Source organism: Lathyrus oleraceus, chromosome 6, assembly GCF_024323335.1.
Source record: "Lathyrus oleraceus cultivar Zhongwan6 chromosome 6, CAAS_Psat_ZW6_1.0, whole genome shotgun sequence".
NCBI classification, from domain to species: domain Eukaryota; kingdom Viridiplantae; phylum Streptophyta; class Magnoliopsida; order Fabales; family Fabaceae; genus Lathyrus; species Lathyrus oleraceus.
In genome coordinates, this window is record NC_066584.1 from 63,633,833 (window position 1) to 63,650,294 (window position 16,462).

Below are 16,462 nucleotides of genomic sequence, written 5' to 3' on the forward strand. Positions count from 1 at the left end.
GGTCTTCGGCAATACATTCAAAGATGACCCAGTGTCCACCAGCACGTTGGACATGGCGTCGCTCTTGCAATTCATGGAAATATGTAAAGCCATGTTGTGGTCTCTTCCCTCCTCAGGGAGATCAGCGTCACAGAAACTCAAAGTGTTACAAGCAGTAATGTTTGCAACAATACTGTCAAACTGTTCAATAGTGACATCATGATCAACATAAGCCAAGTCCAAAACTTTCTGCAGAGTCTCCCTATGCGGTTCTGAATTCAAAAGCAAGGATAACACGGAGATTTTGGATGGCGTTTGTAGAAGCTGGTCTACAACGTTGTACTCACTCTTCTTGATGAGCCTCAACATCTCATCACAGTCTTTATTCACAATGCCACTAGGGCTAACAGAAGAAGTAGGAGTCTTTTGTACAGAGGAGGGTTTAGCAACAGGTGTCAGGTTCGGAGAATTAACCGCATTCCCAACCGGACGCTCAACACAATCCGCTCTAGCTTGTGGCTTCGGGGGTGCAGAAAACACACGACCGCTACGAGTCAACCCGCTCACATCAGCTATGTTCACAACAGAGGGAGAAGGCAAGGGCACTTCTTTCCCATCTTCAACAGCAACAGCATTATAGCGGAATGGAATTGCTTTATCAGAAGAATAAGGCACAGGGCCGGCAGGCTTGATAATCAGGGAAGGAGAAACCTTCTGCTTGCTACCATCATATCCAATGACAACAGGCTCAGAGATTCTGAACACAGAAGAAATCACATTCACCTTTGGCTCATCTTCATCAACATTTCTATTCTGAAGGATCTCGATGGTCCCATCATCCAGCAATTCTTGTAAATCTTTCCGCACTTGGCGACAACCCAATCTGTTAACAGAACAAATTCAGCACTTGTCATGGTCATGCTCCAAATGACTGTATTGACACAGCAGACGGTGCAACTCAAAAAGAGACTGTCGAATATGGCTAACATATTTGACCTTGTACTTGCCAGGGCAACCCTGGACCATGTTAACAGACTTCCCATGCTCGGGCAGTGGGTTCTTCTTAACATTGGGACCAACGTCCTCAAAGCATAAAATTCCGCACCTCATAAGGTCTTGAACCTTATTCTTCAACGGAAAGCAGTTGTCCACATTATGGCCGGGAGCACCCGAATGATAAACACAATGTTGATCGAGCTTGTACCACCACTGAAGGTTAGCAGGTACAGCAGGAGGATCCCTGGGAGTAATCAATTTCCGCTCTATCAAAGAGGGATACAACTCTGCATATGATACAGGAATAGGATCGAAGGTGATCTTCTTCCTTTCATAACTCGTACTAGCTGGATTACTGTTGCGAGGCTGGTAAGCCTGCTGTTGAGGACGATGTTGTTGCTGATATTGCTGAGTTGGTTGCTGATTATTGTGTTGCTGATGATATTGCTGATTATTGTCTCTGAAGACAGGTGCTATGTGAGCCACCTGGTGCTGATTACCGGCTGGACGTGCGGTCTTCCTCCTGGTAGAGGGTCTTCTGGGTTTGATATGGGATTGCACAACATGTGCCTCTCCATCTTTCTTCTTCGCAAACGCCTCATATCGCTTGCTAGAAGAGCCTTCATCTTTGGTCATCCGTCCTTCACGGACTCCTTCCTCTAGTCGTATCCCCATGTTCACCATCTCGGTGAAATCAGAAGGAGCGCTAGCAATCATCCGCTCATAATAAAATGAACTCAAGGTCTTCAGAAAGATCTTGGTCATTTCCTTCTCTTCCAGCAGAGGAGTAATCTGAGCTGCCAGCTCTCGCCACCTCTGGGCGTACTCTTTAAATGTCTCTTTGTCCTTCTGGGACATGGCCCTGAGCTGATCCCGATCGGGAGCCATATCCACGTTGTATTTTTACTGCTTGACGAAGGCTTCGCCAAAATCATTGAAGGAACGAGTGTTTGCACTGTCCAAACTCATATACCATCGCAGTGCAGCACCGGACAGACTGTCCTGAAAATAATGAATAAGCAGCTGATCATTATCCGTTTGAGTAGACATTTTCCTGGCATACATGACCAGGTGGCTGAGAGGGCAGGTGTTCCCCTTGTATTTCTCAAAGTCTGGGACCTTGAATTTGACAGGTATTTTCACACCGGGAACTAAACAGAGCTCGGCTGCAGACTTGTCGAACAAATCCTTTCCTCGAAGGGTCTTCAATTCCTTGCGGAGTTCAAGAAATTGGTCATTCATTGCATCCATCTTCTCATGAAAATCTGGGCCCTCAGAAGGCTCAGAATGATAGATGGTGTCATCTACCCTGGGAACAGTATGCACGACAGGAGGAGGCACAGCAATGACCGGGCTAGATGCCGGCATGGAAGCAAATGTTGGCGCAGGAATATCAGGCATAAAACCAGGCGGCATACCCCACGGAAACCCGGACGACATGGCTGTTGGCACGAAATGGGCACTAGCAGCAGGCACTGTCGACGAAACAACCTCAGAAATAACAGGCCTCTGGGGAGGAGTTACAGGTGTTGGAGACGGCTGATTCTGAGCAGCTAGGAGAGATTCCATCAAAGCACTCAGTCTGGCGACTTCCTCTTTCAGCTCACGGTTCTCTTGCTCAAGATGATCCATCAATCTAGAAGAGTTGGCTCTGGTGTAGTACCGATGAGTCAGCTTGTCTTCAAAATAAATGAAGAGCACAGAGTTAGGCCACAGACAAGAAGACCGAAACAAACACCTGCTTATGCAAATGATGCATGCAATGCTCGTGCACATGATTTTTTTTTCTTTTTTCGAAGGAACTTTTAGGGTATTATTTGCAAATTTTGAATATTTAAGCATTTGATCGCATATGGGAAATATCTCATCAAATATATTTGAGCAAAAAGAAGTACAGCATTGTCAATTATTACAAGAGAAAAGGAAAATAAACATCCTATGGATCCCTAGAAGCTCGGGATGCCGGAAGATAAGCTGCACGAAGCCTCTTAACCTCTCTCTCATATGCTGCTTCCATATCCGCCTTCTCTCTGGCGAGTCTATCATACCTCCTTTTCCAGAACTTGGAAGACTGAGGAAGTAGGGAAGTCCAAGCATCGTCAGGATCATCAATGACCTGATGCTCGAGGAACTCGATCAGAGCATCCTTCTCCTTAAGTTGTTGAAGTAACTCTTCTCTTTTACGGATCTAGGCACGTGAAAGGTCTTCGTCTCTCAACTCCTCTACGCCTTGGTTAGAGAGGGTTAAAGTCCTAGCCACAACCAAAGGTGTAAGTCTCGGATAATCATAAGGCATGAGATACTCGGATGCTCTCTTCCTCACCCAAGTAGTATACGGCTCCAAAGCAATGGAGTTCTTTGGACCCAACTCACTTCTACCCTTCTTGTGAATCTTGCGCCAAGCACGGACCATCCTTGCTTTCAGGCCTTAGGGATCTTTACCCTCCTGAAAGAACACACCTTCTAACAGAATGTTATTAGGTTTATCCTTTAGGGGGAACCCAAGCTGTCGACGGGCTAAAATAGGGTTGTAGCTAATCCCACCACATGTACCAAGAAGAGGCACATTGGAGAATTCACCACAAGAATCAATAATCTGCACAGTGTCATATACACGATCATACCAAGAGATATCGTCATTAGTGAGAGACATGAGTCTCGTAGACCACCGTAGACATCCCTTATTCTCCTTGAAAGCGACCGTCTGAGGTAAGTGAGAAATAAACCACTTATACAACAGAGGCAAACAACACACAATAGCGCCACCACCCTTTGCATTCCTCAGATGCAAAAGAGACATAAGTATCACCCAACAGAGTCGGAACGGGATTAAGAGCAGAGAAGATCCGAATAGCGTTCACATCCACAAATTTGTCGATGTTGGGGAATAATACCAGTCCATAGATGAGAAGCACAAATATGGCCTCAAAGGCATCCTCACTCATGGCCTTCCCATAAACGGTAGCTTGAGCGATGAGGAACTCAGAAGGAAGACCTTGAATTCCACCTTTGGTAGTCATATGAGCTTTAACCAAGGATTCATCTATGTGCAACATGTCAGCTGTCTCTTGAGAAGTAGGAATACTCTCCAAGCCACTGAACGGCAGCTGATCCAGAATCGGAATACCCACAAGATGAGCATACTCCTCAAGGGTAGGCAATAGCTGAAAGTCTGGAAAAGTGAAGCAGTGATACAGAGGATCATAGAACTGGACCAAAGTACCCATCAACCCTTCGTCAACCTGAGTAGTCAGCAGAGGCAGAAGCTTCCCATAACGAGCTTTGAAACCCAAGGGATCTAGTACATAGGATGTCAGATTCCTTAACTCTTTCAGGTCGGGTTGTCTGAAGCTGTACTTCTTTGTATGCCTTTTTTGTCTTTCCATATCTGAAAATTTTGCAAATAAACCCCTTTAAGTTCCTTGAAAATTTTCTTTTTTTCTGATGATATGGATGCAGATGAATGCATGAATGCATGAACGCAACAATCACACTCAAGGATCAAGCAAAGCACACCAGATAAAGGTCATGGGATAGCTCGTATTATCCTTAATATCAATCATCCATTTTGGTGGATTATGGTTTTCACCTTATCGACACCCAAGTTCCATTGATATTAACGATATACGAACAGTTCAACCATCCTTAATATCAATCATCCATTTTGGTGGATTATGGTTTTCACCTTATCGACACCCAAGTTCCATTGATATTAAGGAGGTCTGAACGGATCAACCATGAATCACGGGTTTGTTGTGAGTCACGAGCATGGAGTCTCGGTTAAGGACCACCCAAAGGGAGTGTACTATGGTTTAAACCTGCCAAACATGTTCTATCAGAGGTTCCCATAAGTCATCATTCCATCTTTCGAATATTATCGGAGGAACGAATACTCGTATTCCAAAAATATTCTCAAGAGAGACTCTTATGAGTGTAGTATCACGTAACAATCGAATCAAATCTGACATTTGAACGACCTCCGAACTACGTCCTAAAAATAGGCCAAGATGGGCTTGGTAAACTAAGGTTCTTGGCTTCTACGGCACATATCGGAAGAATAATGCCTAACCACAAATAACTTGTGTGACATCATTAATCCAACATGACCTCCACCAAGTGAATGGACTCGCAAGTCAACTTGCTAAGGAATAACTCCACACAAGTCGACGAGACTATGCCATTCTCCTATCATAAGGTGCACTCGAGTTCGGGTATAGAACTCATCTCACAGAGATCACCAAAGCAAGCAGCATTTGATATATCAAGCAAATCAATCATCACAAACAATACAATAATCCCAAATTGCACCAAAAATATGTCATAAACAAATATATTCAACAATTGTGAAAAGTAGGCAAACCCACCAGGAAGATTTTCCCCAGTAGAGTCGCCACTTTTCTGTAGCGGTGTATTCGTCACTTTATGATTTATTGACTAAATCAAAAGTAAAGCATACAAAGATAGAGTCGCCACCGCACTTCTATTTATCCAAAGGAATGGCTAGAAAGCGAACAAAAGCCTAAGAAGTTTTACACAGAGAAAACTAATAAAAGGTCAGAGATCTGGGTGAGGGGGTAATTATGTTGTGGGAAGGTGTTAGGCACCCACAACATCCTAGGTACTCCTAGGGAACCTCTTTTCATAACTTGTTGTAAAATTATTTGTTTATGAAATTATTTTATGCAAACATTGGTTGAAGGGATGAGAAAAGAATATACAATTTTTATTATTTTTGTGTTTGAATGGATGAACCCATTGCCTACGTACCTTTTCATGAAAGATAAGGATCAAAACGCCGTAGTTCGGCTAAAAGATTTCCAAAAAGTGAGTGGATTGATTTTAAACAAAAGCCTTAAGGTCTTTCATTATCAACGGGAGAAAACTCAACCTGAACCAACAATCCACCATGTGAGAACAGCTTCAACACGCTAGTGAGGGGTTAACCCTATAATAAGCATGGAAGTCTTACAATTCAATCACTAAGGATGCGGTGAGATTTACATCAACCACTATGATAATTCAGATCTATGACTAATGCATGAAAACATGATTAACAAGTGGACAAGGGCCACAAAAGCAATTGAGTGAGTGAAATTAACCAATTGGGAGTATTCACAAAGATGGTCAAAGTTGACATTAGATTCAATTCAGAAGAAGTATTGTGAAAATGAAGTTTGAAAATCAGAGGCATAAGGCCTAGGTTTCTAGTTTTGAAAACAAATGAAAATGTTTGCACAAAAGTTTTCTAGTTTGGGTTAAAAAATGCAAGTGGAGGTTGTAAGGAGACAAAAGGTGGGGATGAGGAGTAAAACTTCATAGGAGTTCCTCTCTTGAGATCATATGTAGATGATCCAAGTAAGTACCATCCTTTGGAATAAGCAACAAAGCGATAAGCAAATGAGCAGGTTCAAAGAGAACAAAGCTGGAAATGGAATGCCAATAAATGGTCTTACATCCAACTCCGAAAACAAATGGGAAACGGAGTGCCAATAAATGGTCTTACGTCCAACTCCACAAAGAAACATAGGAAACAGATAGCCAATCAATGGTCTTACATCTAACTCCACAAAAAGAAAACAAGATAGGAAATAGATAGCCAATCAATGGTCTTACATCTAACTCCACAAAAAGAAAACAAGATAGGAAACAGATAGCCAATCAATGGTCTTACACCTGACTCCACAAAAGAAATAAAACAGGAAATGGAGTGCCAATCAATGGTCTTATATCCAGCTCCCCAAAAGGAACAGGAAACAGATAGCCAATCAATGGTCTTACATCTGACTCCTCAAACAAAACAAATAACAAATGCAATAGCAATATGCAAAAGCAACATGAAGGATGCACAAATAAGCAAACAATCAATCAATTAGCACACTCTATACACAATCAAGAGGCTCATACAAGGCTGGGCTTTAGTCAAGGGGTCATATCGACCTTGACAAACAAGCCAATACTGTTATGGGTGATCAGGCTCTTAACCTCTGACATTGACCGTCAGGGTGAGCAGATGAAATGGGAGATGAGGATTAGACCTCATAGCTCTTAACCCTGGACGGGGTGAGCTTGAACTAAAGAAGGTGTGGGAGTCCAGAATGAGGAACTCTATTCCACAATGACTGACTCTATATACAAGATTTTGGGGTGTTTATTCAAATGCATCAGCACGTAGTGCGAGCAATATGAAAGACTCAACTGAATAGCAGGGGATGGATTGCACATCCCTTCTATCTGCCAATGCCTCTTCACTTAGGAGGTCTTACAATGTAACCATGCCTCATTGAGGTCTTTAGCACAAAATTAAACAATCAAGAACATGGCCTCTTAAGGAGGGCTTCGGACAGGTGCCTGCCAAAGATAGCAGGTCTTCCAGACTACATGGAGTTAAAGAAATTACCTAAGTGGTATGCCAACCACAAGCAAAGCAAAGCAACTCAAATAATGAGTTAAAGCTACTAAAGTACCTGTAAGAAAATCAAACAAGTCAATATTCACATTCAGACAAACTAAACAGACAGTCAACAGTCAGACAACCAATATACACAATGCAAGTCAACAACTCAAGTGAGTTAGCCACCCAAGGACCTACAACACAATCAACATTAGTTAAACAAAGCAAATTGTATCTCAAGCAAGGAGATCACATCATCCATTAGGACTAATTGCTTGAACCTGAAAAGCAAAGCTCAAATTGTGAGTACAAACCCCTAGGGCAAAGCCTAGGATCAAAGGCAAAGCAAAAAGTCAAAACAGCAACAAATATTCAACATCAAGCTCATTTAATCAAGTGAGAACATATCCTAAAAAGGACCAAGTTAAAAGCATTAAGCAAGTCATGTAGTGAGCAACAGAAGACAAAGGCAATTTCAAAGCACTCAATTGGACATTAAGAATCAAAATTCCATATTAAAACAGAAATGGATCAAACAACCATGGAAATTTTTATGTGCATACAACATGTCAAATACAATCATCATGCCAAAGATTATAATTAGAACAGCTCATTTGACCTAGAAATGAAAATGCACAAATATGACATCAAATTGTGTGACACACATTGCCACACCATACAATCATGTGTCTAAAACAGAAATGAAAAATGAGAAAAATGCACAATCAAGCCTCAAAAATCAAGCAACATGTTGGGAATCAGCATACAAAATTTCATGGCAATTGGATCATTATTGAGCATTTCACAATAGAAGGAATGAGGTATGGTACATTTTGCATACATGTTCACATAATCAGTCACATTTAAAATTCCAGATATGATAAAATCCAAAAATCAACACCACAAAATAATAGACAATCACATGATCATGTAGAAAAAAATTGGGAATTAATTGGATGCATATTCTATTTTTAGTGATTTTTTGAAGTTGGATAAAAAATTGAAATAAAATGAATCAAAGCATATGATAAATTGGAGGGAAAGGTAAATGGTGGATTTAATTTGAAAATGTGATTGAGGCTGGAATCGAAGCATGTACGCACAAAAATGAAGCGCTAAAACAAATAAAATCCAAAAGTTACATCGCCAGGGATCGAAGCATGTGCGTCTCAAAACAATGCAGTTTCATTAAACTGAGTTGGTGCCCAGTCAGCGGTCAACGCGTACACGTGAGCGAGTCAGAACAATGGTAGCCTATCATTTGGCCAACAGGCGTGCACAAAGGGACAAAACCCTAGCCAGCTCATACTAGTTGCAGACGGCGGTGCCTAGGGTGGTTTCCACTGTCTTCTTCGCGAAGACGGCGGAGCTACAGTGCTCGCGTGCGAAAAAAATTCCAGAATCCAGCAAAAGTTACATCAAACGAAAGCTTAGCTCACGTACTTTCCAAATCCAACATTATTTCACATTAATTCATCATAACCAAAGCAAATCGAGCAAAAACATTATTGGATTCAAAACTTCAATTCATCATAACACAGTCAATACTCAACCATTTCAAAAACTACTTATATCAGCATGCTCAGCGTTCAAAGATCTACCTAAACATGGCAAAATAATTGAGAATTAAGAGGTTCGAAAAACCTACCTCTTGAAGAGCAGTATGAGAAAACGAGCGATTCAAGGCTCCAATTGATCCAGATCTACTCCTGAGATGATAACTTGAAGCTTTGTGCAATAATTGAGGCTTGTAGATGCTTGGATCTAGCTCAGATTTCAATTTCCATTGTCATGTTCTTGAGCTTCATGTGCTTAATTTCCACTCGAATTCTTCAAATGAATGCTTAGATCTTCATCAACAACACTCAACAAACCAGAATATGGAAGAAAATTGCAATGTTATGTGGAGAATTTTCAAGTTTTGATTTGGAGAAAAAATGGAGGGAAAAAATGTTTTGGATCTAGAATGTGAAGTTCTCAACAATTCTGTTAGAATTAAGCATTTATACCATGTCCTAATCCTACTGAAAATGTAATTAGGCTTTGGTTAATGCAAAATTAGTGAGAATGAGGTGCATGGAAAAATTAGCAAAAACACCTTATGCATGGCAAGGCACACGTGAACAGTAGCATATGGATGCTCAAATTCACTTAAAATCTTCCAATGAACACAATGGCAATGGTAATTAGCTCATGTGATTAACCAATTTTGAATTTGCAATTTTCCCTCCAAAATGGGCATGAAAGAACAAATGATCATATGATGAGATTTCATGCAATGTGATGAATGATTTGAAAAATATATGTCATGACAAGCAAAATGCAAAAAGAGGCACTCAAATTGGAGTTATGAGTCAAAAGTTATGGCCTTTTGAAGTTCCATGAACACTTGGCAATGATTTGATCATATCTCCTCAACCATTCATCAAATGCTCATGATCTTGGACTTTTTGAAAATGGGAGAGAGAGAGATATTCAACTTTCGTGTTGGACAAAAATTCATTTGAAGCTTCTTTGATGTTGGAAAGTTGAGTTGAAGTTGGTCCAAAAAGTTTCCATTTTTGGAAACTTGAAATTACAGGTCACTTTCTATTTTGGGAAACTTTTGACTTGACCTCAAAATCTTCAATGTGGATGTTTGACATGATGAATAGGCCTTGTTTGAACATGAATGGGATGACTCAGATCATTTCCCACACTCAAAGCCTTCAGTTGACTTTCAGTTGACTGACATTGGTCCTTAGATGACCTGAAAATTGCCTGATGAACTTGGGCTTCAACCACTTGAGGAATTTGCTCCAGAATGGACCTCTAGCTCATATAAGCTCAAAATAATGATCACATGATCCATATCTCAATGGAAACCCTCATCTCTTGCACAAAGGATTCACTTGACTGTGCCTTTACCTGTTGACTGCTTAAGCTGCAAGACAAATGTTAGATGACATATTTTTGTATATTTTTGGTTAGTAATTAAAAGAAAAGCAATGATACACAAATGCAAGCAATTCCTGGTAATCAAGAACCACTCTCAGGAGATATCCCACCCACAGGGAAGGAAGCAAGGTGTCCAATGATCCTTGAGGCAATGTAATGCTATGATATGATGCCATGAGGGATCTCAGGGACAAAATTGGGGTCTTACAGGTACAACAATCAACAACGTCCAAGGCAGGCGGACTGGGTCATTGAGCCAATCCCAATGCCTTATTATGTATTACTTCCCAAGCTGATTGACATGAATCTGGTTAGTTGAGAACTCTGGCCCCACCAATCAATCCCAATAATTTGCCTAGAGGTTATGATGTCAACGCCAGATGTGCTTTTCAGTCCAACGCACCTGACCATACTACAGATAATTGCAAGGCTCTCCATCTAAAGGTACAAGATTTGAGAGATGCCCAGGCCATCAATTTTTCTCCGGTGCCTAATGTTATCCAAAACCCGATGCCAGCTCACGGCGGGCAGAGGATTAATGTTGTTGATAGTGGGAAAACTTTGAATTTGGTTTCTGATGTGACTAAAGTGAAGACTTCGCTATCGGTGGTCAAAGACCGACTCTTGAAAGGACAGATTTTCCCGGGCTGTGGAGAAGAGTGCAGAAATTGTCAAGATGCCGAGAACGGATGTGATAGTTTGAGAAGGGGTATTCAGCAACTGATAGATGGAGGTTGTCTCTAGTTCGATCAGACTCGTCCAGTGAAGAATGATGTGTCGATAGTAACGTTTTATTTCACTCCTGAAGAAATATATGTTCCCGAGAGACCCGCTCCGACAACAATATATTTCCCAGAAAGTCCAGCACCAATTTACTCTGACAACCCTCAACCGACTTTGGTTAGTCCGGTCACCATCACGGTACTAGGACCTGTTCCGTATGAGAAAGACAGTGCTATCCCGTGGCACTTTGGGGCTGATATCTACTACCAGGGGCAGAAAGTTAACGAAGAAGACATTGACATTGGTAGCTCCGCTGTAGACAATGTTGGAGGAATTGGTGGCTTCACTCGCAGTGGACGCCTATTTGCACCATCAACATTGCGCACGAATGCTGAAGCTGAGGCAGCTACCAAGGCTAAAGGAAAACAGGTATCCACCGAAGAGGTTACTACCGAGGAAGCTCCTCCTAAGACCGCATTCGAGAAGGAAGTGGATGAGTTTATGAGGATTATCAAGAAAAGTGACTACAAGGTAGTCGACTAGCTAAATCAGACACCCTCAAAGATCTCCATTCTCTCACTATTGATGTGCTCTGAGGCACACAGAGCAGCCTTGTTGAAAGTACTGAATATGGCCTATGTTCCACCAGAGATAACTGTTAACCAGCTGGAGTTGGTAGTTTCAAATGTACACACTAGCCATGCGCTAGGTTTCACCGATTATGACCTGACGTCTGAGGGCAAGAATCACAACAAAGCCTTGCATATCACAATGGAATGCAAAGGGACGGTGCTTTCCCATGTTTTGGTTGATACAGGCTCTTCTCTGAATGTTCTTCCAAAGAAATGCTTGAGGAAGTTGGACTGCGACGACGCCACCCTGAGGCCGAGTAATTTGGTTGTGAGGGCTTTTGATGGCTCTAAGCGAGCTGTTTGTGGCGAAGTTGAGTTGCCAGTTAAGATTGGACCGCAGGTATTCAAGAGTACCTTTTATGTGATGGATATCCAGCCTACCTATAGCTGTCTGCTAGGTCGACCCTGGATTCATGCTGCCGGTGTTGTTACTTCTACTCTCCACCAGAAGCTCAAATATGGACTAGAAGGTCAGATCGTTACTGTCTGTGGTGAAGAGGATATTTTTGTTAGCCACCTGTCTACGTTTAAGTATGTGGAGATGGATGGCGAGATGCATGAGATTCCGTGTCAGGGCTTCGAAACTATCAACATCAGTGAGGTCGTGCCCGAAGTTGTCTTTTCACCTGAGTCTGAGAAGGTCGGAACTTCTATCTCTTCATACAAGCAGGCTGTCGAAGTGGTTAAAGCTGGCAATGCCCAAGGCTGGGGCAAATTTGTGGAGCCAATCATCAAAGAAGACAACTTTGGATTGGGGTATACTCCGGGGTCTCAGAAGAATGAAGCCGGTACTTTCTCCAGCGGGGGTTTGGTTTCTCCCCACACCGTCAATGCTGCAGATGAAGACAAGGCTGACAGTGACTGTGACTTAGATAGCTGGATTCGCCCGTGTGTCCCAGGAGAAAAGCTCGACAATTGGTCGTCTGAAAAAGTCGTCCGGTTTACTCTACTGAAGGAGTAATTTTTATTGTTTTCCTTTTATCACATGCATAACAAAGTCTTACACTTTGACCAAGGTGCAATGACTCATCTGTAGGGCCATCCATTTAGTTACATTTCGCAATTATTTTCATCAGCAATAAAGGACAGCTTTTGCAAACAACTTTGTGTTCTCTTTCTTTCAATTATTTTTACTTTTACAAAAATGGCAATGTTTCTTTTTCGTTTTTCTTTCCAAAAAAACACCTCGTAAAACTGATCACCCGGATCTCACTGCTAACGACACTGCTATGGCCAAGTATGACTTCGACAATCCTATCAATCAAGCCGAAGAAGGGGTTGAGGAAGATTGTGAATTGCCTGAGGAGTTAGTCAGGTTGTTGAAACAGGAGGACCGAGCTATCACACCTTATCAGGAGGTGGTTGAGACCATCAACATTGGTACCGAAGACGACAAGAAATAGATCAAGATCGGGGCCAGTCTACAGGCCGAGAGGAAAAGACCGTTGATCATGTACTTGACTGTGTTAGAAAGGTCAATGGGTTGTGTGCTCGGTCAGCATGACGAATCAGGTCGAAAAGAGCATGCAATATACTACCTTAGCAAAAAGTTTACCGACTGTGAACAAAGATACTCACTACTCGAGAAAACTTGTCGCGCTTTGGCATGGGCTGCTCGTCGACTAAGACAGTATATGTTGACTCACACGACTCTATTGATATCAAAGATGGATCAAGTGAAGTATATTTTTGAAAAGCCAGCAGGGTTGCTAGGTGGCAAATGATGCTGACAGAGTATGACATCCAATACACTTCACAAAAAGCCATCAAAGGAAGTGTCTTGTCAGACTATCTTGTCGCGCAACCGATTGATGATTACCAACCTATGAGGTTCAACTTTCCTGATGAGGACATCATGTTTCTCAAATCGAAAGATTGCGAGGAACCACTCCCGGAGGAGGGGCCTGACCCTGAATCCAAATGGATTATGATGTTTGATGGGGCGGTCAACGTCAATGGTCGCGGAGTTGGTGCAGTGTTGATCACACCGGAGGGGGTTCATATGCCATTTTATGCCAGAATAACTTTTCCCTGCACCAACAATGAAGTCGGACGAAGCATAATGGGTCCGTTCTCGATACAATCAGCTAAGCCTAGTTAAGGAAAAGAGACTAACAACTATATGCCATGGCCAGCTATATCAGAGACGGACGAAGAGAGCGTTTGATCAGAAAGTGCGCCCTCGGGAGTATCGAGTCGGTGAATTGGTACTCAAAAGAATTCTTCCTCCCAACACAGATCACAGGGGCAAATGGACACCGAACAACGAGGGTCCATACGTGGTTAAAAGAGTTTTCTCTGGCAGAGCTCTGATGCTAACAACCATGGAATGGCGAAGACTTCCCGTCCCCTGTCAACTCAGACGCAGTTAAAAAATACTTCGCATAAAATAGACCCGTTGGACATTAAAAATAAGAGTCCAGGCAAAAAAGGGCATCCCGACGAACCAAAAAAAAGAATGAAGAGGTTCGGGCAAAAATTAGGGATATAAAAAAAATGTACACCCGGTGAGTCGAAAACCCGAAAGGGCGGCTCAGGCAAAAAAGGGTATCCCGGTGGATTGAAAACCCAAAAGGGCGGTCCACGCAAAAGTTAGGGAATAAGCGAATGACTGCAACCTGAGTTCGCCTGTGTTATATCACCGTTTCATTCAATCTGGCAATCTTTGAAGGTAAAAGATCGACTAATCATCCACTTCAGAAAGCAAGATGAGTAGAGCGTCTTGAGGACATACGAGCCATAACATAGTCGAAACTCGGTGGGACCCCGTTCCCACATTGCCATTAGGATAGTTTCTCTTGTTCAATTTATAGCGATCGCCTCTTTCCAAGGATCAGCTTCCTAATGTACTCGCCTATTCCTGGCACAAATTTTTCAACCAACAAAAGTCGAATAATTCAGTTAAAAAGCCTCTTTACTTTTCATTTATCAGTTTGTTTGCAAAAGATGTCTGAATTCTTGAGGAAACATATTGCATCTGAATGTAATGGTGGCTTTTGCAGATGACTTGCGCAGGAAAACAGTCAAAATTGCTTTGAATGTGCTTAATCCCGGATGGTGAATTCAAACCGAGTAATTCCCCGGGGCATACGTGTATTTTTTGGTTACAGGTCACAGGAACCGGATGCCAAGTCATGAATCCTCACCTCTAAGCGGTTGATAAAGCCTCTCCTCTGCAGAGCAGGTTCCCCAGTAGAGTTGACAATATCCAGACTGTATATCCCCAGTAGAGTTGACAGTATCCAGACTGTATATCCCCAACGGAGTCGACAGTTCCAGACTGTATCTTCCCAGCAACAGCGGAGTAGTCGCATACCCAACAGACAAGAGGGTGGTGTTCCCAGTGTTCATCTCGTCCCCAGCAGATTATTTCTAACAGATTTGTTTTAATCCCCAGCCTGAGGACGATTAGCAAGTTCATATCCCCAGCAAAGGTCGATTCCTACGACATTTCCCCAGGAAGTTCTTTCCTCACAGAGCCTCGCAAAGTAAAGTTTCCATAGTTGATACTTTCCCAGCAAGGTCAACTTTTCAAAAAGGCCGATTTATTTTCGGTGGCTCCCCGGTCCCGGCAGACGGATCGTTCCCCACAGAGCATTCAAGGATTGATACAGCGATCCGCTCCCTGCCAGAGTTGCTTCCCCAAGCAGATTTTTTTTTTACACCATGCATAACATTTGCATTTGCATGCATATCATATCAAGCATACACATAAGCTGATAAACAGGTCCTCCAAAGCAGATTGAAAAATTACTTTACAACCAAAGTCATGAGATTCGGCCAGAGGATCAAGTGTGTGTGTGATCCAGCATGAGGGTCATTTCGAAGATTCAGCCTGAGAATCGTTTTCCAGAGATCCAGCCTGAGGGTCATTTCGAAGATTCAGCCAGAGAATCGACTACGAGCGTTATTTCCCCAGCAAGCCAGCTGGAGGAATAGATTGACAGCTCAACAGAAAATCAACCTACAAGAGGATCCAGCCCGCGGATCGCATTTAAAAAACAAAGTCTAATCGAAGAGTCGTTATAACATGTTCTAGCCTGAAGAATATGTATGAAGCCCAAAAGTGGGATATTCTCGAAGCTGCATATCTAACATGAAGACTGTAGATTTCGAAAGAGGGTCAACCAGCGCATGCCCTAGATGCGAGATCCTGATGATGGGAATTTATCATCAAAATAATCCAGATCTAGCCAGAGATCAAAGTCAGGTCTAGCCCGAAGACCGAAAAATAGATAGATTCAGCCAGAGAATCAAAGAAAATAGATTCAGCCAGAGAATCGAAACAAGTCAGGTCTAGCCCGAAGACTGGAAATAGATTCAGCAAGAGAATCGAAACAATTCAGATTTAGCTAGAAGATCGAAGAAGATCTAGCCAGAAGATCGAAGTCAGGTCTAGCCCGAAGACCGGAAATAGATTCAGCCAGAGAATCGAAACAATTCAGATCTAGTCAGAAGATCGAAGTAGATTCAGCCAGAGAATCAAAGAAAATAGATTCAGCCAGAGAATCGAAACAAAGGAGATCTAGCCAGAAGATCGAAGAAGATCTAGCCAGAAGATTGAAACCGTATCCATCCCGAGGATCAAAATTAACATCCAACCAGAGGACTAAATTGAGTATAGATTCAGGCAGAGGATCGAAACTCCAGATTAAGTCAGAAGACTGATTCAGATTCAGCCAGAGGATCGGAAGAGAAATAAACAGCGCGGTGTATTTCAGCATTTTTGTGGTGTTCTCAGAGCGCAAATTTTCGGTTTGTCTTTAGTATTCAATCATAGCTCACCCTGTTTGTCTGATAAGCT